A 26,202-nucleotide genomic window follows, 5' to 3' on the forward strand; every position below is an offset into this window, starting at 1 on the left:
GGATTCCTCCAAACACTGCGAACCATTGAAAAATGTTTATTTTTGACAAATTGTAACTGTATAGAAAAATGTATGCTGCAGAATTACCAATGGCATACCAAATCTGAAATGCAATACCATCAAGATCCACAAGGGCCTTTATTTCAAGCCAGTAAGTGAAGGAAGGGGGCTTGGTGAGTTTATCCATTCCAGAAAGCCTTGTATCTTTATGCATTAAGGCGTGGCCTGTAGCGCCACCTATGGGTAATGGTGGACCATTTGTGGTGTGGTAGTTACTCTTGGCCTATACTATTAATGTTTCAGGATTTTAAAAACTTTTTACCATTGCATATAAAATCGGAAATGCAATACCAACAGGATCCACATGGGCTTTGGGTAAAGTGTGGTAGTTACTCTTGGCCTGTACTGTCAATGTGTCAGGATTTGGAGACCTTTTTACTATTGCATACAAAGTAGGAAATGCAATGACACCAAGGTCCTCAAGGGCCTATGCTGATATTCAAGGAATGAGTGGGGGCTTGGTCAGCCCACACAGTCCTGATATGTTGCGTGTGTGTCTTGCCAAGCCCGCGCGTGTCAAGGGAAGAATGAGTGTCTGAGAATTTGGAGCATGCGCGGGGAGGAGCAGGGGACACATTTCATTGTAAATTTCCCTAGAAATTAGCCAAGCATGCATGTTTCAAAGATTCACTAAAAATCGACCTTTCATCTTAGAGTCAACTTTTTCTCAGATTTGTGTACTAAACATTCTCAAGAGTCTTCATATGAACTTGTTTGACTGGCTTACGTGTAAAGCATTGCGAACCATTGAAAAATGTATATTCTTGACAAATTGTAACTGTATAGAAAAATCAATGCTGCAGAATTTCCAATGGGATACCAAATCTGAAATGCAATAACATCAACATCCACAAGGACCTTTATTTCAAGCCAAGAAGTGAAGCGCTTTAATCTTCACAAGAAGTGAAGTGCTTTGTGCTTTAGGGCGTGGCCTGTAGCGACACCTATTGGTAATGGTGGGCCATTTGTGGTGTGGTAGTTACTCTTGGCCTATACTATCAATGTTTCAGGATGTTTTTAACTTTTTACCATTGCATACAAAATCGGAAATGCAATACCAACAAGATCCACATGGGCTTTTGTTAAAGTGTTGTTGTTACTCTTGGCCTTTACTATCAATGTTTCAGGATTTGGATAACTTTTTACCATGGCAAACAAAATCTGAAATGCAATACCATCAAGATCCACATGGCCTTTGCAAAAGACCAAGGAACACTCTCCTGAAATGTTGCGTGTGCGTCTTGCCAAGCCTGCGCGTGTGTCAAGGGAAGACCTATGGGTAATAGTGGGCCATTTGTGGTGTGGTAGTTACTCTTGGTCTATACTATCAATGTTTCAGGATTTTTATAACTTTTTACCATTGTATACAAAATTGGAAAAGCAATACCAACAAGATCCACATGGGCTTTTTGTTAAAGTGTTTCTTTGCCTATACTATCTATGTTTCAGGATTTTGAGACCTTTTTACCACTGCATACAAAATCGGAAATGCAATACCATCAAGAGCCACATGGGCCTTTTTTTCAAGCCAATAAGTGAAGGGAGGGGGCTTGGTGAGCCTATCCATTCCAGAAAGCCTTGTATATTTGTGCTTTTTGGCGTGGCCTGTAGCGCCACCTATGGGTAATGGTGGGCCATTTGTGGTGTGGTAGTTACTCTTGGTCTATACTATCAATGTTTCAGGATTTTTATAACTTTTTACCATTGCATACAAAATCGGAAATGCAATACCAACAAGATCCACATGGGCTTTTGTTAAAGTGTTTCTCGGCCTACACTATCAATGTTTCAGGATTTGAGACCTTTTTACCATTGCATACAAAATCGGAAATGCAATACCATCAAGAGCCACATGGGCCTTTGCTAAAGACCAAGGAATGAGTGGGGGCTTGGTCAGCCCACACTCTCCTGAAATGTTGCGTGTGCATCTTGGCCGCGCGTGTGTCAAGGGAAGGCTGAGTGTGTGTGAGATTTTGGAGCACGCGTGGGGAGGAGCAAGGGAGACATTCATTGGAAATTTGCCTAGAAATTAGCCAAGCAAGCATGTTTCAAATATTCACCAAAAATCGACCTTTCATCTTACAGTCAACTTTTTCACAGATTTGAGTTATGAACATTCTCAAGAGTTTTCATATGAACTTGTGATTGAATCAGAGTATCAGTTTTTGAATGGCTGATGTGTAAAGCATAATTTTAGCGTTAGCGATAAGTTCAATTTGCTTTATATCAATCATTTTTTGAGATATGAATTTGCCTTTGCACATGGTAACATGTTGTAGTGTCTTCCTCCGATCTACCAAGTTTAGTGTTGATATCTCAAAGATTTGCTGAGACATGACTTCACATCCTGTTTTGCGGCTTTTCTGATGAATTTGATTGGCTGTACCGGACAGACGGTTATGAGGATCAAAATTCCTTTGATAACTTTTGTGAGGCTTGGTCTGAAGATCATCTCTGGTGATTTTGAAGAAGATATGACAAAAATTGTAGGAGGAGTAGGCTTTCAAAGGTTTTTGATAAAACCGGAAATGGCGGGAAATCTATATAACCGGAAATTAACGCCATGGTGTGCGTTGAACTCGGCTTGATCCAGGGAATCCAATGGTACCTCATTTTTGAAAATGAGTCATACGGTTCAAAAGTTGCGTGTGTAAACACAAGTCCAACTTTGACCCATTGGTGGCGCTAGAGTGGTCTAATGGGAGACATGAAACTTGGTGTAGGTATAGAAGAAACTGTCCTTAATGAGTGTGCCAAATTTCACAAAAAGTTGTCGATGGGGTCTAGGGGCTGCCATTGACTCCCATGGTACAAGAATTACAAATAATAAAACCACCAATAACAATAGGTTTCCTCCTTACGGAGGAATCCTAATAAGAAGAAAAATGCAAAACAAAAAGGGGAACATTTCAGAAAGATGAGCTGCAGGAAACTGTGAAAATTGAGCAGAAAACCAGTTGCTGAAGTCTGGGTTGAACGAATTTGAAGGTAAGAGGACAACACTGGAATGACTGGAACTTGCTGGAAAAATGTAGCAACCGCTGGTCATTGGCAATAGACTGGCAACATTTCTAACCTAGAATCTCAAAACGGAGGAGAAACTAATCATGCGTGCCTGCACACCCAGTCCTGTTCAGACACTTAATTTAAGATTACATCAAAATAATAATTCATAGTACAGGGTCGCTGATGTTGTTTGTCCCTGGTGAGTTTTTTCTGGTAAATAACAAGATCATGCTACATCTAACCAGCGGATCATTTCTTGCAAGTGTGTCTAAGTGGTATCTATTAACACCGTAGGCTTGAATAATAACCGAAGGCGTGAAGCTAGAGAGAGAGGATTTCCAACGTAAGTATATCTACTACTTCAAATTGAAAACGGAGAAGATATTTAGAGTAAAGACAAGTTACTTAACATCTGTGTTCAATATCGTCAATTAAAAGTAAAAGCTTTCCAGTTACGAAGCGTTTGTTCGTAGGATTAACGCCAGCTGCAGCAAATACTTACCCCAGCCCTGGTTTCGCTGTTTGTGACGGTTAGCTATGACAGTTTTGAGCCTCGATTTTTGCAGATTTCTGTGAAACTTGCTCAAATAAAAACGATCTAGCTAGATTATGTACACTTTAAGCTCAATGTACATACCTTGTTTGGCCAATTTGGTCTATACTGTAGTTGAAGAAAAAGTCGAATGGAGAGCCATATCGCGCTAGCTCGATTATAAGAGAAAAACAAACATTTACCTAGCATCAACACCTCAAAACAAGTTAACCTAGACGCAAAACTGTACGTCCAATCCCAAAAATAAGGATCTATTCCGAGACCCAAGACTCTGCCGAAACCAGAGGATGTCCTTTACATGTCTCTGCGGTCAGAAATACGACTCTACCTGCAGTTTCCAAAACGTTACCCAATTCTGCTTTCATGGTGCTTTTTTGTTTGGTTGCCACGGTGATAGTGCAGCTATGTTTGCTAACACGCTGAGGGCAGAAAATAACCAACATTTACCTAGCATCCACACCTCAAACAAGTTAACCTAGAAATACGACTCTACCGGCAGTTTAAAAACACGTCTACTTTCGAAATTCTCTGACGAATTTTACCCACCTCTCCATTGAAGTTAGTGAGAGAATTTGAAAGGCTCTCGCTTCAAGGCTCAAAGCTGAAAATCTGTAAATGTCAGCTCTTTAGTAGTTACATTGGCTGAAAGAGGAGAAGTGTGTCACTCTGCTGGCTGCTCAACCATAAAAATTAAGAGACAAAAATACATCATGCACTAAAATAAAGGCCCCTAAATTTCGCTCGCGCGCATTGCGCGCTTGCATTAACTCCGTAACCAGCATCATATCAAACACAGAACGTGGATGCATTGACAGGGCAGCTGTGGTGGTGGGGGGGGAAGGGGGGGGGGTTACTTCACGTTATGTTCCAATTATTACGTCTATTTTACCGATTTTATTTGACCGAATTCTGCATTAGCAAAACACAAAATAAGTGGCTTCGTCCCAAGATCTCTACAGACCGTGCAGCTAATTTAATGCTAAACACTTAAACGGTGGACTATTACTTGAAAGAGGAATTATGTTCAGCATTCTCACAATTGTTTTTCGAACTTCTCAGTTCTTCCGCCGTTTTTTGGCCTTTAACTAGTCCTGCATACTTTCACCGATTCCTACAATTTTGGAATCAAAACGTTCAGCTCCTTCAGGAGATGATGGCTATGACTTGTGGTATTTCTCACTTGTACACTTTTAAAGAATTAAGGTTTTTGTGCAAATTATTCTCCCATTAAAAGTAATGGTAAATCCTTTCAAATCATTAAAAAGCTTCCTCCTCTTTCAAACTTAACTGCTTCAGCATACTTTCAGCTAGAGCAGGGGTAGGCAACCCTGGTCCTAGAGAGCCGCTGTCCTGCGTGTTTTAGATGTTTCCCTGCTCCAGCACACCTGATTCAAATGAATGGGTCGTTATCAAGCTCTGTGGAAGCAGGGTAATGACCATTCACTTGAATCAGGTGTGCTGGAGCAGGGAAACATCTAAAGCATTCAGGACAGCGGCTCTCTAGGACCAGGGTTGCCTACCCCTGAGCTAGAGACACCATTCAACTTTTAAAATGTTCACAAGACATTCAGCTATTCCCAAATGATTCAGCTTTTTCAAATATATTCAGCCAATTTTGAATTGTGACAGTTTGAAATACATGAAAATGTAGCTCCTTCTTGATTTTTATGATTTTTATGATATGATTTATGATTGCTCTTTTTCTGATATTCAACTAAATTGTCAAACAAATTCCTCTGAAGTTCATATAGTTTAACTTACAGAAACAAGTTATACCTTAAAATGTAGGAAAACGTGTCCTCTTTCAGCCAATATAACTACTAAAGAGCTCACATTTACAGATTTTCAGCTTTGAGCCTTGAAGCAAGAGCAGCCTTTCAAATTCTCTCACTAACTTCAATGGAGAGGTGGGTAAAATTCGTCAGAGAATTTCGAAAGTAGACGTGTTTTTAAACTGCCGGTAGAGTCGTATTTCTGACCGTACAGACATATAAAGGACATGTCTGGTTTTCGGGAGAGTCTTGGGTCTCGGAAAATATCCAATTTTTTTGGATTGGACGTATAGTTTTGCGTCTAGGTTAACTTGTTTGAGGTGTGGATTCCAGCTAAATTTGTGCTTCTCTCTGCCCAGCTCGTTAGCAATCACAGCTGCGCCATCACCGTGGCAACCAAATAGACACGCACCATGAAAGCAGAATTGGGTGACGTTTTGGAAACTTCCAAAAGAGTTGTATTTCTGACCGCACAGACACAAAGGATATCAATGGTTTCGGCAGAGTCTTGGGCCTCGGAAAATATCCTTATTTTTTTGGGATTGGAGGTACAGTTTTGCATCTAGGTTAACTTGTTTGAGGTGTGGATTCTAGCTTAAATTTCTCACAATCGTGCTAGCGCGATGGCTCTCCATAACTAAAAACGGTTCGACTTTTTCCCCACAATCGACCAAATTGGCCAAACAAGGTATGTAGTTACATTGAGCTTAAAGTGTACATAATCTAGCTAGATCGTTTTTATTTTAGCAAGTTTTAGAGAAATCTGCAAAAATCGAGGCGCGTCTGTCATAGCTGACCGTCACGAACAGCCAAACCAGGTCTGGGGTAAGTGTTTGCTGCAGCTGGCGTTAATCCTACGAACAAACGCTTCGTAACTGGAAAGCTTTTACTTTTAATTGACGATATTGAACACAGATGTTAAGTAACTTGTCTTTACAGTAAATATCTTGTCCGTTTTCAATTTGAAGTAGTAGATCTACATACCACTTTGACACACTTGCAAGAAATGATCCGCTGGTTAGATGTAGCATGATCTTGTCATTTACGTTTAAAAAACTCACAAGGGACAACGACAATATCGGCAACCCTGAATTACCCTAAATTAAGTGTCTGAACAGGACTGGGTGTGCAGGCACGCACGATTAGTTTCTCCTCTGTCTTGAGATTCTAAGTTAGAAATGTTGCTAGTCTGTTGCCAATCACCAACGGTTGCTACGTTTTTCCAGCAAGTTCAAATAATTCCAGTGTCGTCCTTTTACCTTCAAATTCGTTCAACCCAGACTTCAGCAACTGGTTTTCTACTCAATTTTCACATTTTCCTGCAGCTCATCTTTCTGAATGATTCCCCTTTTTGTTTTGCATTGTTCTTCTTTTTTCTTCTGCTTTCTGCCTTCATCTTGCACCAGGGGTCTCATTTATGAAACTGTGCGTAGGATTCTTACTAAAAGTGTACGTACGCCCAAAAGACTAAAATGGCGTACGCACACAAAAATTCAGATTTATAAAACCGTGCGTACGCACACCTGTACGCAATGTTCCCTTTATAAATCACAGATTACCCACAATTGTGAGTACGTGAATCAGCATGGTACCCCGCCCTGAACACGCCCATTTTTAACCATAAAAAGTCAATGCAAAGCACCTCATGAATGCTAATCTAGTATCTCATCATGACCCTGGCATACGATTGTTCTTTACGGTGAATCATAGCGCATGACAACTTCTCAGACACTGTTAGCCTATTGATGGAGCCCGAAAATTCCGAAAATGTGGTGGCCGTTAGATCACCAATTTAAAAAAAACTGTGCGAGTGGCGTCAACTGTGGCAGTGATACTGCGAGTCGAGATACAATTTGAAAACAAAAGCGTTTTGTTATGAACAGTAATCTATTAAAGGTGACATGACATGCTGTTTTTGGATGCTTTTATGTAGGCCTTAGTGGTCCCCTTATACTGTATCTGAAGTCTCTTTCCCGAAATTCAGCTATGGTACAGAATTATAGCCACTACAAGTAGTCCCACAATCAGCTTTCATCAGAACGCGCTGTTTCTGTGCCTGTAGCTTTAAATGCTAATGAGGAGGAGAGGGGCGGCAACATATGCTAATGTTTACAACGGATGTATCGATGGCTCGTAGCCCCCGTTGCTGTAAAATGCCTTGAATTTAGCCATTCTCCTCTGATCACCCTGGTTCGCAGAGGTGCACACTCAGTCATTTCAATGTAGAGAAAGGATATCGCGCACGCCATAACACTAACAGCATAACGGTTATCTAAATGACAAAGAAGTGTACAACACTGGCTTTACAGCGTTTGTATTCACAAACACACTTGATGCCATTTATCTTTACGTTAGCAACAGTAACTGAGCTGTTAGCTGCAGAGCTAATGTTACAGCCAAATTCTAAGGGTAGCAAGCTAGGTAACCATATACAGTAAAGCAACAAAATGATATAGCTTTAGTTAACTTACTTGTCCAAGGTTTGTAGCTTGACCACGGAGATTTAGTAATGATCCAGAATTTAATTGCATTAAGGCCAGCTTTGTGTTGGTTCAAGTTGAGGAAACAGTAGCCTAGTGGCTGAAATGTTTGGCGCAGACATGCACAACTTTGGGAAGTTGTGTCGGCGCATTTCCAGCGAAAATTGAGATATTGGTTGTGCAGAGGCTCGGATGAAGGAATTAAATAAAGACTTGTACTTGCATTTGTACATCCAAGCACTAAGCAACTGTTGTGCTTCGTTTGTTTGCTCGCCACGATGTCTCTCAAGGAAAAAACGATATTGCACTTGCCATTGCACGGTGGTAGCTCAGTTTCTCATGGGCGGGCCAGATGATCTGGGCGGGCAAAGCAGAGAGAGGGGAGGTAACCTTTCTCGTATCTACGTCACTTGGAGGAAATTTTCAAACAGAGCGTATGAGCCTTCAATTTGTCAAAGGCGGTGAAGAACACCCAGGGCTTTGTTTAGACTTATTGAAAATTCTAGCCACTGGGGGACCAAAGGCAGGCTAGGGGAACTCATATTAATGTTAAATAACCTCATAAAATTAAGTTTTCATGTCATGTCACCTGCGTCGCCAATTCCAACTGTTTTCAAAATGTGCGTAGGCCTACGGGAGGGTCAGAGTTTGCGTGGAGGACCGCACATTCTCCCGTCAAGTTTGTTTTTTATAAATCACAACCTTTGCTTGGAAAGTGGCGTACGCACATTTCAGCCCTGTTTTGTGCCTACGCAAGCTTTATAAATGAGACCCCAGGTCCTTTCAAAAATACCTTTCACAGCGGTACCTTCTAACTGCCAGTACTTTTGCATTTTTCTTCTCTTTTCTGTACTTTTCTGCCTTCATCTTGCTGCAGGTCCTTTCTAACATACATTTCAGCATTTTTGAAACACCAGCAAATAATTTTCTGCTAAATGTTCACATTGTTATGCATTGTTCCTATTCTTTCAGATTTTTTTCACTTTTTGTTTAGCATGTTTCTTCTCTTCTGTAGTTTTATGCCTTCGTCCAGCTCCAGCCCCTATTTAAAATACCTTTCGGTTGCTTTGAAGCTTCAGCTTATAACTTTCTGAAAATGTTCACAATGTTCAGCTTTTTAGCATGGTCAGCTATCCCCATTCAGGTTTTCAGCATTCTCTACTTCGGTAGGCTATCCTCAGTATTTGCAAGCTATCTAAACTTATACTGTATCTAAAATAGGAGAAATAGCCCCGAGACGAGCTTTCACGTGTCTTCGCGTCGGACCTGCACCTCGTCCATTACTGTTTACAACGTTAGCAGGTCTACTTGGTTGGCGGTGCCTTCTCTGCGTGAGAAGTACAAGGTTTGGTGTGAGAGCGTCTGACCAGGGGCGATTCAAGGATCAGACCTCTAGGGGTGCTTAGCCCCCAATTAGAATGTGACATGTGCCTTGCAAAAGTGCTAAACCCCCTTGCTAATATAAATCCTTAATTTCACTTGATAACAATTAATAGATTTATGTATTATTATGCAAAATATTGAATGAAAGAAAAAACTAAGGATGTCCCTTTCTTCATTAACTACCAGCATCAAATGATAATAAAGAATAATATAAAAAATGTTTAATTATTTTTTTAGGGGTGCTTGAGCACCCCTAAAAAGGGTCTAAAATCACCAATGGTGTATAGCCTACTTTACAGTTAAATATTAGCTGATATTCAACTACATACATTTAACCGATACAAATGCTGCTAAAGCTTGCTAGGTACACCACTGCTGACGCTAGCAAACAAGAAACACCATACACAAGTGACTTTTGTGTATGGACAAGTGAAACGTTAATGTACTTGTCCAAAGGACAAGTGCCTCAAAAAGTTAATGTCGAGCCCTGCCTGTGCCCAAAAAGCCAAGGCCAACAGGACTTAATGACTACAGACCCGTCGCCCTGACCTCTGTGGTAATGAAGTCTTTTGAGCGCCTGGTGCTGGCACACCTTAAATCCATCACAGACCCACTACTGGACCCCCTGCAGTTTGCCTACAGAGCCAACAGGTCTGTGGACGATGCAGTTAACATGGCCCTCCACTTCACCCTACAGCACCTGGACTCCCAAGCATCCTACGCCAGGATCCTGTTTGTGGACTTCAGCTCTGCCTTCAATACCATCATCCCCGCCCTGCTTCAGGACAAGCTCTCCCAGCTGAACGTGCCTGATTCCACCTGCGGAATTAGTGCGTTAAGCTGGGAACACAAGTCTCTGACTCCCAGTCCATCATCACCCGATCTCCTTAGGGCTGCGTCCTTTCTCCTCTGCTTTTCTCCCTGTACACCAACAGCTGCAACTCCAGTCATCCGTCCGTCAAACTCCTCAAGTTTGCGGACGACACCACCCTCATTGGGCTCATCTCTGGTGGAGATGAGTCTGATTATAGGTGGGAAGCGGACAACCTGGTGACCTGGTGCAGCCAGAACAACCTAGAGCTCAATGCTCTCAAGACAGTGGAGATGGTTGTGAACTTCAGGAAGAACACAGTCCCACTCACCCCCGTCACCATGTGTGACTCCCCAGTCAACACTGTGGAGTCCTTCCGCTTCCTGGGCACTATCCTCTCCCAGGACCTCAAGTGGGAACTGAACATCAGCTCACTCACCAAGAAAGCACAACAGAGGATGTACTTCCTGCAGCAGCTGAAGAAATTCAACCTGCCAAAGACAATGATGGTGCACTTCTACACAGCCATCATTGAGTCCATCCTCACCTCCTCCATCACCATCTGGTACGCTGCTGCCACTGCCAAGGACAAGAGCAGGCTGCAGCATATCATCCGCACTGCGGAGATGGTGATTGGCTGCAATCTGCCTTCCCTCGAGGACCTGCACACCTTGAGGACCCTGAGCCGACCGAAGAAGATTGTGGCCGACTCCTCCCACCCTGGACACTCCCTGTTTCAGTCACTCCCCTCCGACAGAAGGCTGCGGTCCATCAGGACCAAAACCTCACTCCACAAAAACAGTTTCTTCCCTTCTGCTGTTGGCCTCCTCAACAAGGCCAGGAGTTCACACTGACTTTAATGACTTAATGTCTGAAAACAATTTGTATTTTGCACAACATAACAATACCGTATCTGTACCATTTGTACCTCCTGCAACTTATATTTTATTTTATTGTATATATTTTTTTTATTCTATTTCACTTATTATTGCTAGTTTATGTACCTTTAGTGTAGTTAGACCACATTTAAATTTAAGATTCCTATATGTTCATTGTATGCACCTTCCTGCCAAAGCAAATTCCTTGTCTGTGCAAACTTTCATGGCGAATAAATCCCTTTCTGATTCTGATTAGGTTAGTATAGGTTTTTAAGTAAGTAAGACTTTATTTATATAGCACATTTCATACATGAATTGTAGCTCAAGATGCTTTACATGAAATCAATAAAAACAATAATACAAGTTATAAAAGTAATAATTAAAATAGCAACAATAATATAACTAATAAAAGTAGAAAAACCCTTCTGAGATAAAAATTACTTAAATGCTTCTTTAAAAAATGTCTAGCGTGTTCCTTACCCTAATATTTATGGGTAATTTGTTCCATAGTTTTGGGGCATAATTAGTAAAGGCCGAATCACCAATATTCTTATGACTGCTTCTGGTGACCTCTAATAGGCCTGCATTTGATGATCGCGGTGTTCTAGCTGGTGTGTAGTTTATGAGAGAGTTAGCAATGTAGCTAGGTCCTTGTCCGTGTAGCGCTTTTGTATGTGAGGAATAGTACTTTAAAGTCAATTCTGAAGGTAGCAGGGAGCCAGTGTAAAGTAGCTAGGACAGGACTAATGTGTTCTCTCCTTTTAGTTTTGGTTAATAATCTAGCTGCAGAATTTTGAATGAGCTGTAGTCTTTCAGTGGTTTTCTTGGGAAGACCAGTGAAAAGTGCGTTACAGTAGTCCAGCCAGCTGGATATAAAAGCATAAATTAACTTCTCTGCATAATTTTGGTTCATGAATGGTCGTACCTTTGCTATATTCCTCAGGTGAAAGAAAGCTGTTTTGGTCACTTTATTTATGTGAGTGTTGAAATTCAAATCTGAGTCCAGGATTACACCGAGACTCGTCACCACTGGTTTAAGACAGAGGGTTAAGCCTCCTAGATTCTTAGTAAGCATCTCTCTTTTGGATTTTGAGCCACATAGTAGGACTTCGGCTTTGTCTTCATTTAATTTAAGAAAATTATCATTCATCCATTTGTTTATTGCCAACAGGCAGTTGGTAATGGAATTGATGGCCGTTGCATCATTGGCTTCAGTGGATATATATAGTTGTGTGTCATCCGCATAGCTATGGAAATCTATGTTATGTTGTCTGATTATGTCGCCGAGTGGTAACATATAAAGAGAAAAAAGTAATGGACCTAAGCAACTTCCTTGAGCAACCCCATAGCAGTTCTCATGTTTCTTGGACCTATGGTCTCCTAAACCAACATAAAACTTCCTTCCTGTGATATATGATTTTATCCAGTTCAATACACTATCCGTGAACCCAATGAGCTTTTCCAGTCTTTCAGAGTTTAGTCTGAGGTCGCTAATTATTTTGGTGAGAGCAGTTTCAGTACTGTGATATTTTCTGAAACCTGACTGCGAGACTTCCAGGATGTTATTTTCTTCAAGAAAATAATTTAATTGGACTAAAACTATGTTTTCCAGTACTTTACTAATAAATGGAAGGTTTGATATTGGTCTGTAATTTGCAAGTAGACTGTTATCAAATTTGGGTTTCTTTAATAGGGGCTTTACAACAGCTGTTTTGAAGGCATCTGGGAAGACGCCAGTTCTAAGGGATGTGTTTATAATCTCTAGCACCGGACCTGAGACACTATCAAACACTCGCTTAAAGAATGTTGGTGGGTTGGTGGGAATGTGGGTTTAGGATCAATATCTGAGGTTGTGGAGTTAGATTCGCTGACAATTTTGGAAAGTTCACAAAGTGTGATACAGGTAAATCTGCTCATGGTTATGTTGCAGAATCTACTGATGTCAGTTTCGACCCCACTATTAATAATACTAGCTTGGATCAAAGTTATTTTGTTCTTGAAGAACAAAGCAAGCTCTTCACATTTAACTGCTGAGGTGGGGGTGGGACAGGGACAATGTTTAACAGCTGGTCAATGGTGGAGAAAAGAACTCTGGAATTTCGGGCATTTTCTGTAATAATGTTGGAGAAATATTCTCTCCTTGCTAGACGGATGGTTTGTTATAGGTGGTTAGTGTATCTCCATTTGCTGCACAGCATTTTCTTTTCATTTCACTAACATGTTTATTTCTCAGCCATGGGGAGGTTCTGCTTGTGCACTTCTTTTTGGTTTTCAGTGGTGCAACAGAGTCTAACACAGATAATAGTGCATCATTGAGGTTCTCTACCATTTCATTCAGAGAGCAATCATGATTAGTTGGCTAATATAGAGCGAATTGTTCAGAACATTTAATCATAGCTGTATCGTCTAAATTTCTTCTTTGGACTAAGAAATCTTTTGTGTTTTTTGTTAGGATAATTTCCACATTAAAAAGTATATAATGATGGTCTGAGAGGGGTAGATCAGTTATCGAAATATTATTGATATTTAGTCCAGTTGTTATCACTAGATCTAGTGTGTTTCCGTGCTGGTGTGTTGGGTCTGTTATGTGTTGAGTTAGATTGAAACTGTCGAGGAGATTTAAGAGCTCAATAGTTCTTGGGTCTGCTTTTTTATTTACTTGGATATTTAAGTCTCTGTTTAAAACTACTTTGTCATATCTAGTGACGCATAGTGATAATAGTTCAGAGAATTCTTGTATGAAAATTGGCGAGTGCTTGGGTGGCCGATATATCATAACAAAAAGTATTGATTCGGTTTTGAGCTCTATAGCAAGATATTCATATGATGTGAATTCACCTAGCTCAGTAATTTTAAACAACAGTTTAGAGGAGAAAATAGCTGCGACTCCTCCACCTTTTTTTGATTTCCTAGAAACTTGGTGAAAGCTGTAATCAGGCGGACACGCTTCTATCAGAGTTGCTGTTGCCGTGTCATTGTTTGGCCAGGTTTCTGTTAGACAGATGCAATCTAAGTTGTTTTCTTTGATCAGATCATTAACTAGAAAATGTTTTGTTATTTAGTGATCTAACATTTAGATTGGCCAGTTTCATCTGTGGGGTAATAATTTAAGGTTAGTATAGGTTATTATGTGTATTTAGAGGTTTAGTATAGTGTATAGAATATTGTATATTGTTTGTATAATAGGAGGTTTACTATATTTCATCTTATTATAGATGATTTAAGTTCTGTGTACTTGTGTATGTTATGTTATGCCAGGTTGCTTTGCGTTGTCTTGTCCTACGAATGTCAGTGCCCGGTGTGACCCTGTGTTATTCTGTGCCTCTGACAATAAAAGACTTGAACTTTCAGTGTGTGCACATCCAGGCAAAAATACACTGGACAGACAAATAATACTAAACTTCAGGGACTATTGCTATTTGACACCAATGAAATAGTTTGTTTCTCATTACAAAGCAATGTTTTGGTCTGCTTGAAGAAGACCTTGCTGATCGAGACTAATTATGTGTGGATTATTTTTGGAGACTTGACTCTTTGTAATTATTAAAGTATTCCCTAAAATAAATAAATATATAAATTAGTGCTGTCAGTTTAACGCGTTATTAACGGCGTTAACGCAAACCCAAATTAACGGCGTCAATTATTTTATCGCGCGATTAACGCTCTTTTTGGCCTAGCAAACTTTGTAGTTTTTTTTCACATGCTGTTGCAACAACTACCGACGTTAGAAAAACTACAACACCACACCGGATCTAGCTAGACCGGAAACAAAACAACAGGCACGCCAAACACTCGTTTGGCTTGCGAGCTGGCTAAAGAGTAGTAGCAGAGCCCGTTTACGGATATTAGACATTCTCTGGTAGTAGGCTAACGTTACGTTTTGAGTGGATGACGAGCGCGAGATGCCGAAATGGATGCCAATAAGATTCTGAATGGAAAGTTTGCTTTTAAAAAGTTGCCAAATGGTTCTATTGACAAGACCAATGATCTGTGTGTTTTGTCGTTGTAAACTGAGCTATCATCGCAGCACGTCCAGTCTGAAATACCACTTGATGGCCAAGCACACAGCTGATGCGAATTCTCTGCCCCCTCGTCAAAGCCAGGCGATTGCAATGTTGTTTTCAATAAAAAAAATATTTGCACAAAGCAATCCGAACCACTTTTCTATGTTGATAAGAGCATTAAAATTTGAAAAAAGATTGGGACAAAAAGAAATCAGGGACATTTAGAATAGATAAAAATGTGCGATTAATTGCGATTTATCGCGAGTTAACTATGACATTAATGCGATTAATCGCGATTACATATTTTAATCGTTTGACAGCACTAATATAAATAAATATTCCCTAAAATTATGCATATGCCTTTTTTGAATAGTAAGTGCTGCAGTACAACCAGCAGAAGACTAGTTATATTTGAGGAAAGTTTCGAGACACAACTCTATTTAATTATGAAACTTTTAAACGTTTTTGGCAAAAATATTGCCCAAATTTAGGATTATGCTTATTTTTAAAATGTAAGTACTGTAGCACAACCAACAGAAGAGTAGTTATGTGTGAGGAAAGTTTAAAGACACAACTGTATTTAATGATAAAACTATTAAACATTTTTGGCAAAAAATATTGCCCAAATTTAGGATTATGCTTATTTTTGAAATGTAAGTGCTGTAGTACAACCAACAGAAGAGTAGTTATGTGTAAGGAAAGTTTAAAGACACAACTGTATTTAATGATAAAACTATTAAACGTTTTTGGCAAAAGATATTCCCCAAAAATAGGATTATGCCTATTTTTGAAATGTAAATGGTGTAGCACAACCAGTAGAAGAGTAGTTATGTGTGAGGAAAGTTAAAAGACACAACTGTATTTAATGAGAAAACTATTAAACGTTTTTGGCAAAAAATATTCTCCAAAATTGGGATTATGCTTATTTTTGAAAAGTAAGTGCTGTAGTACAACCAGCAGGAGACAAGTTATAATTAAAGAACGTTTGGAAATACTACCTTCTTTAAACATTAAATTAATAAATAGTTTTGTTGTATCTCTTTTCGCTGTTGTCGTTTGTAGACGGTCCCTAAGCGCTCGTCTTACTGCCAGCTGCTCGTAGAGACCAATGTTATTTCTTGCGGGACGGCTCGTTTTGATGAAAATGACTTTGTAGCTCGTTATTTACCTTACTACAGTACGAAATAGGCGTTATTTGTGATTTTATAAAATGTTGCTATAGAGTAATTGATCCCGGAAGTTTGAATCTGTGAATGTCATGCCAACTTTACCGAACTTTGAAAGTGTTGCTGAGAAGAGGTGCGTTCCAACCATAGAGTTAATATATCCAGAGTAAGCTACTTTTGTCTTCCAAGATGGCGTCCCTATTCAAAAAGTGCTCAGTGGCGCAGTGAGGCAAGCGAGAGCGCGAGACCGGACGCGGCCATCTTTCCACTTCCGTGTTTTCCGGTCTAGCTTTAAACAGTAGGTGCGTTCGACTTCATGCAGCGCCGGCGTCGCCAGCAGCCGCCTGCAGCCCGGCTGACTTGAAGCAGCCAATGGCATTCTCAGCTTCAAGGCAGCCGACAGCAGACGGCTGTCGGCGCCACCGGTGCTGCATGAAGTCGAACTCACCTATTGCCTCTTTTTTTCCCTATCTCCGAGACCTCGTGCACGCTTGCAACTAGCTGTACACGTCATACTTTGCGACAACCAGTCGCAAGCATAGATTTATATGGTTACGAGCGTGTGGGAATTGCAGTTGCAGAATCTATGGGCAGAATTATGGAGGACCAAACCTGCCATATTTAAAAATGAATGAATGTCCACATCCATGCATTTAGACATAAATAAATGAATACATGTACTAATTAATGCACAATTGTCAATCAATATTACCTTATAATTTACATGTATTTATGTATTTATTTGTGTATTCATTTATTTATTCATTTATTTATTAATTCATGTATTCATTCATGTATTAATTCATGTGTTCATTCATTTATTCATTCATTCATTCCTGTATTTCTTCTTCTCAATATGTTAATGAGATGTGTCAATCAAAATAGGTAGGCGGTATTCGACACACCATTGGCTAATCGTTTTCCACGCTTTGTATTCGATTATGTAGCCTTAAGGCCGATTTATACTTCTGCGTTTTTACGCACACGCACACGAGGAACGCCCCCTCCGTCAAAAAATGGCCTCTGCGTGTCCACGCAGAGCCCTCGCAGAGCTCTGCGTGCGCCTTCTGATTTTCCTGACTGTCCGTCTGTCCGTGCGTCTTTTTACGGATACCCCTTGGCTATGATTGGTCCGTATTAAGAACCGTTTGCGTCAGGGGTGGGGGCGGGGTTGCCGTGACCAACAAGAGAACAGAATCCTTTGACAGCCATTGTTGTAAGTTTTTACAACTCTTATTTCAGCTAAACAGTACATGTAAATCAGCATCTGAATTAAAATGTGACGAGAAATGGGCAGTGTAGTTGCTGAAAATGTGCTTATTTTATTAATGAAATGGTTCATTTGTTCATCGACCTTTCGATAACCTAGCCAGCATCGCAGTGCAGCGTCATCTACTGTTCTGGCGGTGAATTGTTTTCAACACGCAGAGCCAACGGAGTAGTATAAATTCAACCAGTCCGTCCGACTCCGTGCGTGCATCTGTCCGTTAACGGAGACGCAGAAGTATAAATCGGCCTTTACATCCATCCTTGCTGTCATGGACAACATAGCCTACATGGACAGGCTGGCCGACCTTGTTGAAAACAAAGATTTAATTAACCAAATATGATATTTGGATAAAAAAAACATGTTATAAAGATTTTGCTACGTTAGTTGTGGGCTATCACTTAACACCCAACTTCACTACGCTGACCGGCCAACCATGTGTTTACCCCGATAAAAACGTAAACATTTTAAAATAAAAAATCCTGATTGTTGATTGTCAAACCAACATATTTGTCCTGTGTGTAAGAGCGAGATAGACAATCTGGCATATAGCCCCCAATCAAGCAGAAGAGAAATTTGTGAAGATTGACGACACAAAGTTAATCATCGAAGATGAAAAGTAGCTTAGTCCTAAATGGAGTTGTATGCCCCATAGCACATATTTTACAAAGACTACGGCAACAAAAGCCAAACGTTGCCACGCTATGTTGGGAATGGGATGCCGTTGCGACGGTTATTGTTGGAGCAACAAGTTGCCTAAATAGCCTGTAGCCTATGCCATGTTTATTAGGGATGTGCATCTCCATCACTGATGACGATGCGATACACATCTCGATGCACTGCCAACGATCCGATACATTAAAGATACATAAAAGCAACTACTAATGCGATACGATACGATTCACCCCTATTGCGATGCAGTGCGATTCGACACGATGCGATTCAATGAGATGCGATGGAAAGGGAATATGATGCCATGCAATTTAATATGGTACATATTGATTTACATTTATGCTATGATTTATTTCTTTGTCAGACTGCAAATCATCAATTAACTAAACAAGTGAAAGTTTTATTTCACATATTAAAAGTCTCTGACAAAAGATAAAATCACATCAGGCCTGGACCTTGCCTTAAACCAGTCCTTCTTTCCTGTTGTATGTGTTCTCTGAATGTAAAAAAACTATTACACGCAGTCACAAGCTGCTGTAAACACTGTCCTAATACAACACACTAAATTGAACTCATACGTCCTACTTTTTCCCTAAACATTTTCTCAATGACTCAGCTATCTCTCGTCTTACTTTGTCGTACACAACAGGGATTTGTTTTGTCGGAAAATAGCTTCCTATTCTTGCTTAGGGTACCGATGGAGCTAGCCACTGACTGTAGCCATAGCTGAATCCGAGGGGGAGGCAGACGTCTCCACACAAATACCATGTAGCCTCTTCAAGTGACAACCTAAATGAGCCGTGCTGCCTGTGTACTTTATAGCAGTCCGATATATCTTGCCAATTGCATGGGTCTTGTCAAATTGCCCAGCTTTCTTGTAAAATCCGAAGTGTTGCCAAACCTTGGATTTATTGCAATTTGTAGTAACATGTAACTCTTCCTCCGCCATGATATCACTCGCCCGAACACGCCTCCAACTCGCGCGAAACAAATCATTAGTCAAATTTCTAAATACTAAAGGTGTTCGCATACACATCATTCTATATAAATACATCGGATTATACCGATGCAAAGATGTTAGAAACGATGCATCGCGATTTCATCCCACATTGTATCCGGTGCACACTTTTTTGATCCGGGCCATCGCATCGTGAACTTTTAATGCCGATGCACCGATGCGAATCGGTGAATCTTCCCATCCCTAATGTTTATGTACATGTCAGCTTTACATGTAGAAAAGAAAATCTCAGAGAAGGTGAAAGGCTTGGTAACAGGTGTTGTATCACCCGATGCATGACTCTCTGGATTGGCACCCCCTCGCGGGAGCGCGCGCGATTCAAAGAGTGAAAGATTTCGTCTTGATATTGCATCCAAAAGAAGGGGAGACAGAAGTCTCACATTATACCGTCTTTGTTGTTGAATTCAAGAGAAGGATGTCTGTTATCTGTGTAAATATCAGATGCTATTTTCAACACAAAATCCTTAAAATTCGTCATTCAAACGGTATACGCGAACCAACATTCTTGCTCCACGACATCGCATTCTGAGGAAATATACCCCAGTATGATCATGATTATTGCTACACAAAATGTATTTTGTGTTGCAGGTTCAAAGTATTTCACATGGCATAGCTCTTCATACTAATGTATAGGTTCAAAGGCATGCGATTTTAATGCAGTTAGCCTGTGCGTAGGCTGGGTTACTCAGACAGGTCGAAAACAACAGCCTTCTGATGCAGAATCAGCTGTCCTGAAAATGGACCAAAGGTTCACATGCCTAGCCTACAAAAGACAAGTACTAAAAACAATGTATCAACCATGTATCAGCATCAAAAGAACCATCAAATCCTTTTTTAAGATAGGAAATATTATTCTTATTGTTTAAGTCAATGAAATAAATGAAAAAAAATAAAACATAATAATCCCTCATCTTCCATGGACTATTCTGTTTTCAGACCTGTCCACCCTATACATACACATGTATTGGTATTCAATTTATGCTATTAAATGTACATAATGCTGGCGTAGAAGGATAGAAACGTATGTGGGGGGAGAGCATTTCATTGCAGGTTTTCCATGGGATGTAAGTGCAATGCACCCCCTGTTAACCCTGACTAGGACAGTGTGACATGCTTGAAACTTACTGTGCTTACTCATACTAGTGCCCTCAGTGTACAGTAAGAATCATTTGATGCTGGGATATACAGAACAGACAATAGAGGGGGGGGTGCATCTCACGACAGGCTTGTTTCATTCCTTCTTGTCACGAAATGCACCCCCCGCTAACCCTGACTAGGAAAGTGTCACATGCCTGAAACTTACTGTGCTTACTCATACTAGTGCCCTTAGTGTACAGTAAGAATCATTTGATGCTGGGATAGTAGAGCAGAGTTGCGCTGCACAGTCTTCAGCCTCCATGCCAGGTAACCAGAACCACTCTGGTGATCATAGAAATGCTCCTGTAGATTACATAGCAAAAAAATAATCCATTACCTGGTTTAGAACAAGGAATGATCCTGAACAGAGCTGTCATGCGTGTAATTCAATGCACTGAAACACTGCAGCATGGATGTATATTTATATCAATACTTACATAACCATTCTTTGAATCCGGGTCCTTCAAATTTGGGAACAAGGTTGTAATGCCAAGTGCATACGTACTGCGGATATTTACTGGAGGGATCCTCCTGCAAAAAGATAGATGAATTACTAAAGTGATACTTCACCCATAAATCAAGTGACTGAAAAAAGGTTTAATTGCAGGCTGTGATAGATTTTTTTTTTGTTTAAAAAAAAAAAGGAGACTTTTCAGGTAATAGTTTATTTTGAAATATAAAAAAAACATTAAGGGAAAACAGTGTAAAACATGTAAGGGACATATTGAAACTATGGCTGCATATCTAAGACTTGGATTATGCAGCACAAAGGCTGAGAATTTGCTGTGTACATTTTACTTTTGTTGTGCTGTTGTCAATATTATTCATTATTACTGTAATCATGATAGAACAATATATATTTGAATTGAACACAGAAATAATTGTTAAATATTATATTATGAACATTGGTCAAATCAATATGTGTTTATAAGTGTGCAATACTTACCCATGGCTCTCTACCATGTCAGCCACAAGCATGTTGATCATCCTTCTTCTTGTACCATCCGACAGACTCTTTGTTTTCTCGTATTCTTTGATTATTTGGTCACCGTCCGGCTTTGAATGCAGGGCTGCATTGACAATCTGAAACAACAATTGCCTAGCATTCAGACATTTAAAGTAGACGGCAAAAACATATTTGAATGGGGTTAGACCAATACATTTCCTCTCTGGAGTGTTGCCCCTTTCGCATGTTTTTTTTCTTCTTTTTTTAAACCAATAATAATTTATTATCTGCAGCTTGAGACCTTAGTTTAAAGATTACTTACATCGCGAGCACTGCTGCTGTCAGGGGGTCCTTCAATCAGCCGTTTTCTTCGAGCTTTGGTGGATTCTAGTATAATTGTTGAGTCTGAGCTTGGAGACGACCCATGGGATGCACGTGATGGTGACCAATCAGTTAAGGATGAGCCCTCTGAAGAATCTCCAAAACTGTTGTCTACACACACACACAAAATCATATTTTTTGTATAGAACTAACTTTGGATATAAATTATTACATTTAAAATAGTTAAGAGAAATACTAAGTTGCATTTTCTTACCATTGCAATCTTCAGTGAAGGCCTTGAAGGACACCTGAGATGACTTCAGAAGCTCATCAAAGATGTCAGAATCCACTTCAACTCCTGCAGAATCCTTGAGCATCAAAGCAGTAAAACCTGACAAATTGAATTTTGCCAGCACTAAAACAAAAGACTATTTGGATTATAGCATAACTTCCAAGTAAGTTACACAAAACAGAAGACATGGATAAAGTTTGACACTTTAGTTACCTCCTTGTAAAAATTCAGAGAAATTGAAGACCTCCTCCACCTTTGGTACCCTGACCCATTTGCTCACCCCCTTATATTCGACAGGAACCAGCATGTCTTCACCTTCAAAGGAAAGAATGGCATTTATATATAAATAAATAAAACACATTTTAAAAGGTATAAAACAACATGCACATGATTAAACAAGACAACATAGTTGGTTTTAAAAGGGGGGACTGAGGTTAAGAATGAAGAACATGATTATTCCTCCTCTCCTCTTATCTGTCCTCCTGTGCTGCTGATGTGAGCCTGTCTGTGCTGCTGCTAAAGGGAGGGGGGCTGATATCAGATCAACAGCGCTATACAGGCAAACTAAGCTAAACAGAAGGGACATACAGACAGCTTTCTGTTAAGCTTGTTTGTAAGAGTTAGCTAACAAGCTGTTAGCTGCTGCTGAGATAGCGAGCTACAGAGCATATTAAAAAATATCTGTGCTCGCAAGGGTTTTATTCCGGCATTGAGATAACTACCGGAGTTTGTTGCGGCTATGACTAAACATAAATATATCTACATTTACTACTCCCTCAACAAGATATTTATACCTCTGTTCTACCTGAAAATCTAGCAATATCTATCTTGATGACTGCTAGCAGGCGGCAGTCTGTACCGAACCACTCGTGACGTCACAGACATGACGATTCAAAGATGGCCAACATTTTGCTCTTTTAGTTTCACAGTTTTGTGATTTTATTTTTATAATTATATGAGCCGTACTTCATAAACCAGTTCAGTTCCATAATCGTTTAAATTAAGTTTTTGTGGCGAACAGCATGGCCGCGGGAACTAGGGGTGCTGAGCGAGCTGCAACAGCCCTGACAGCATGAGAATTAAAAACGATATGACTTAAATATCCACCACCACGGCACAGTAGCGGACTGGCCATCGGGAGCACCGGGAGAAGAATAACGATGGAAAACCAGGCTAAGAAATGTAAGGGTGGGGCTGAAAAATCAAGAGACAAAAAGACATAACCTTCACTATACAAGGTTTTACCAATAAAAAACAGCTATGTTTATTTTTACATAAAGCTCAACTATTTTGCCCTCAAATAAAGGCCCAAAAATGTGGCTTGTGCGCTATATTCGCCTTGGCATTAAGTATCAAACTCCCAAACTAGCGTCACATCAAACACAGAATGTGCATGCATTAGCAGGGCAGCTGTGGTGGTGGTATATACGGGGGCCGGTTCGGGTGGGCCGGTCTGGATCAAAGTCCAGGGCCTATTTTTACTCCCAGTCGGTCCCTGCCGCGCCCCCCCCCCCCCCCCCCCCAAAACAAAATATGTTCCCTATGGCGAAAAGTGAACCTAACGGTGGCTAACTTGCTAGCCACTTTCACTAAGGTCATTAAGGTCACTAACGCGTGACTACCTGTACGTACAACATAGTACAGTACAGTTTAGCAACTCGTTAACTTCTGGGAGATGTGGATTGCAATGTGGATAGCCGGTCACATGAGAGCCGAGTCTTCAGACAAAGGATGTTGTAACTGTAAAGTATCGCTTCTAGTAAACTTTTTTCCCAAAATAAATTTCAAGCTTATTTACGTTTTTGGAGGCATATTTGCAGTTTGCAGGTGGTATTGTTTGGATTGCGATTCCATCTGAAATACTGCCGGTGACAACGTTGTTAGAATAAGTGTGTTTCAAAGGGGGTTCTTTATTAATGAATGAATGCAATATGAGCAGGCTAAATGCTTGAATATATCACTAGAAGGAAAAACGGATTGCCCAATTGCTTCGTTTTGATACAACTTTTCAACTATGAGGCTGCTGTAGCCTATCACCATTCCCACTTGCCAGGGAAATGACATGACAACCGTTTCATCCTACACTTCACTCTTACCCCCCTATTTTGACGATCTGAAACGCAAGTATCAAAACGCAAAGCGCAAGTAACTTTGTGGGCGTGACTTCAGCTTGGTTGTTATTTTGCCGGCGGGATAAATGACTTTGCGCCTGGCGCAAGTCTAAAAAGGGTTGGTCTGAAGTAGCTACATTACTAATGGGTGTGGTTTGGGCGTAACGTGCAATAAACCAATCAGAGCATCATCTCACATTCCCTTTAAGAGCAGCGTTTGTTCCAAGGCAAATTGCTATTATAACGGCAGATTTGCCAGGCGCACGCCAGGAGCGGTTCACAGGAGGAGACCGACGTTCTCGTCAGAGCCGTAAAAGATAGAGAAATGACATTGTATAGGAAAGGCAGAGCAGTTTTCTAATTGCACTAAATTGCCCGCTCATGCTGTTCATTGGTGGCCAAGCCGCGAAGCCACATAAGTGATTCTACCTTTTCTTATTATTATTGGTGGCCAAGCCGCGAAGCGGCGAAGCCACTTAAGTGTTTCTACCTTTTCTTATTAGGGGCCAAGCAGCGAAGCTGCGAGGCACCTATTGTAATTAGGATTCCTCCGTAAGGAGGAAACCTATTCTTATTGGTGGTTTTATTATTTGTAATTCTTGTACCATGGGAGTCAATGGCAGCCCCTAGACCCCATCGACAACTTTTTGTGAAATTTGGCACACTCATTAAGGACAGTTTCTTCTATACCTACACCAAGTTTCATGTCTCCCATTAACTCTAGCGCCACCAATGGGTCAAAGTTGGACACGCAACTTTTGAACCGTATGACTCATTTTCAAAAATGAGGTGCAATTGGATTCCCTGGATCAAGCCGAGTTCAACGCATACCATGGCGTTAATTTCCAGTTATATAGATTTCCCGCCATTTCCGGTTTTATCAAAAACCTTTGAAAGCCTACTCCTCCTACAATTTTTGTCATATCTTCTTCAAAATCACCAGAGATGATCTTCAGACCAAGCCTCACAAAAGTTATCAAAGGAATTTTGATCCTCATAACCGTCTTTCCGGTACAGCCAATCAAATTCATCAGAAAAGCCGCCAAACAGGATGTGAAGTCATGTCTCAGCAAATCTTTGAGATATCAACACTAAACTTGGTAGATCGGAGGAAGACACTACAACATGTTACCATGTGCAAAGGCAAATTCATATCTCTAAAAATGATTGATATAAAGCAAATTGAACTTATCGCTAACGCTAAAATAATGCTTTACACATCAGCCAGTCAAAAACTGATACTCTGATTCAATCACAAGTTCATGTGAAGACTCTTGAGAATGTTCATAACACAAATCTGTGAAAAAGTTGACTGCAAGATGAAAGGTCGATTTTTGGTGAATATTTGAAACATGCTTGCTTGGCTAATTTCTAGGCAAATTTCCAATGAATGTCTCCCCTGCTCCTCCCCGCGCGTGCTCCAAAATCTCACACACACTCAGCCTTCCCTTGACACACGCGCGGCCAAGACGCACACGCAACATTTCAGGAGAGTGTGGGCTGACCAAGCCCCCACTCATTCCTTGGTCTTTAGCAAAGGCCCATGTGGATCTTGATGGTATTGCATTTCCGATTTTGTATGCAATGGTAAAAAGGTCTCAAAATCCTGAAACATAGATAGTATAGGCAAAGAAACACTTTAACAAAAAGCCCATGTGGATCTTGTTGGTATTGCTTTTCCGATTTTGTATACAATGGTAAAAAGTTATAAAAATCCTGAAACATTGATAGTATAGACCAAGAGTAACTACCACACCACAAATGGCCCACTATTACCCATAGGTCTTCCCTTGACACACGCAAGACGCACACGCAACATTTCAGGAGAGTGTAGGCTTACCAAGCCCCCACTCATTCCTTGGTCTTTTGCAAAGGCTTGGTGGATCTTGATGGTATTGCATTTCAGATTTTGTTTGCCATGGTAAAAAGTTCTCCAAATCCTGAAACATTGATAGTAAAGGCCAACAGTAACAACAACACTTTAACAAAAGCCCATGTGGATCTTGTTGGTATTGCATTTCCGATTTTGTATGCAATGGTAAAAAGTTAAAAACATCCTGAAACATTGATAGTATAGGCCAAGAGGGTTACATATGTGCAGACTCCAGCCTGGATAGCCAAACCCTCTGTAATTTTACTATATTGTTTTAAGGTAAACTGCAGCATGTCACAGTACGAGACACCTTAAACTAATGACTGAACAGTGACCTCTTTTAAGACGCAAGCTTACACTTGATGGTTTTTAATTTTGAGGACCAGGACAACGACAAGTTGCTGGGCTGATGTTCCGTCCTCACAATTTGTGTGTGTGTATCTGTGTTTCTC

The 26,202-nt window shown here is 40.4% G+C and overlaps 1 protein-coding gene across 3 annotated transcripts in view; it reads right to left on the reverse strand.

Moving 5' to 3' along the window:
• Positions 1-26,202, reverse strand: part of igf2bp2a (insulin-like growth factor 2 mRNA binding protein 2a) — a 187,652-nt gene that overhangs the window by 24,454 nt on the left and 136,996 nt on the right. Inside the window, exons 16-21 of one of the 3 annotated variants that reach the window (XM_084689425.1) lie at positions 21,980-22,081; positions 21,749-21,889; positions 21,476-21,645; positions 21,154-21,290; positions 20,645-20,738; positions 20,374-20,510 (exon numbers count right to left, since the gene is read on the reverse strand). The gene's annotated coding sequence lies outside the window, so the exon portion shown is untranslated. The remainder of the gene's footprint in view (positions 1-20,373; positions 20,511-20,644; positions 20,739-21,153; positions 21,291-21,475; positions 21,646-21,748; positions 21,890-21,979; positions 22,082-26,202) is intronic. The other 2 variants (XM_084689423.1, XM_084689422.1) reach the window with 2 other exon arrangements.

Source organism: Hypomesus nipponensis, chromosome 23 (genome assembly GCF_054491055.1).
Source record: "Hypomesus nipponensis isolate SF chromosome 23, ASM5449105v1, whole genome shotgun sequence".
NCBI lineage: Eukaryota > Metazoa > Chordata > Actinopteri > Osmeriformes > Osmeridae > Hypomesus > Hypomesus nipponensis.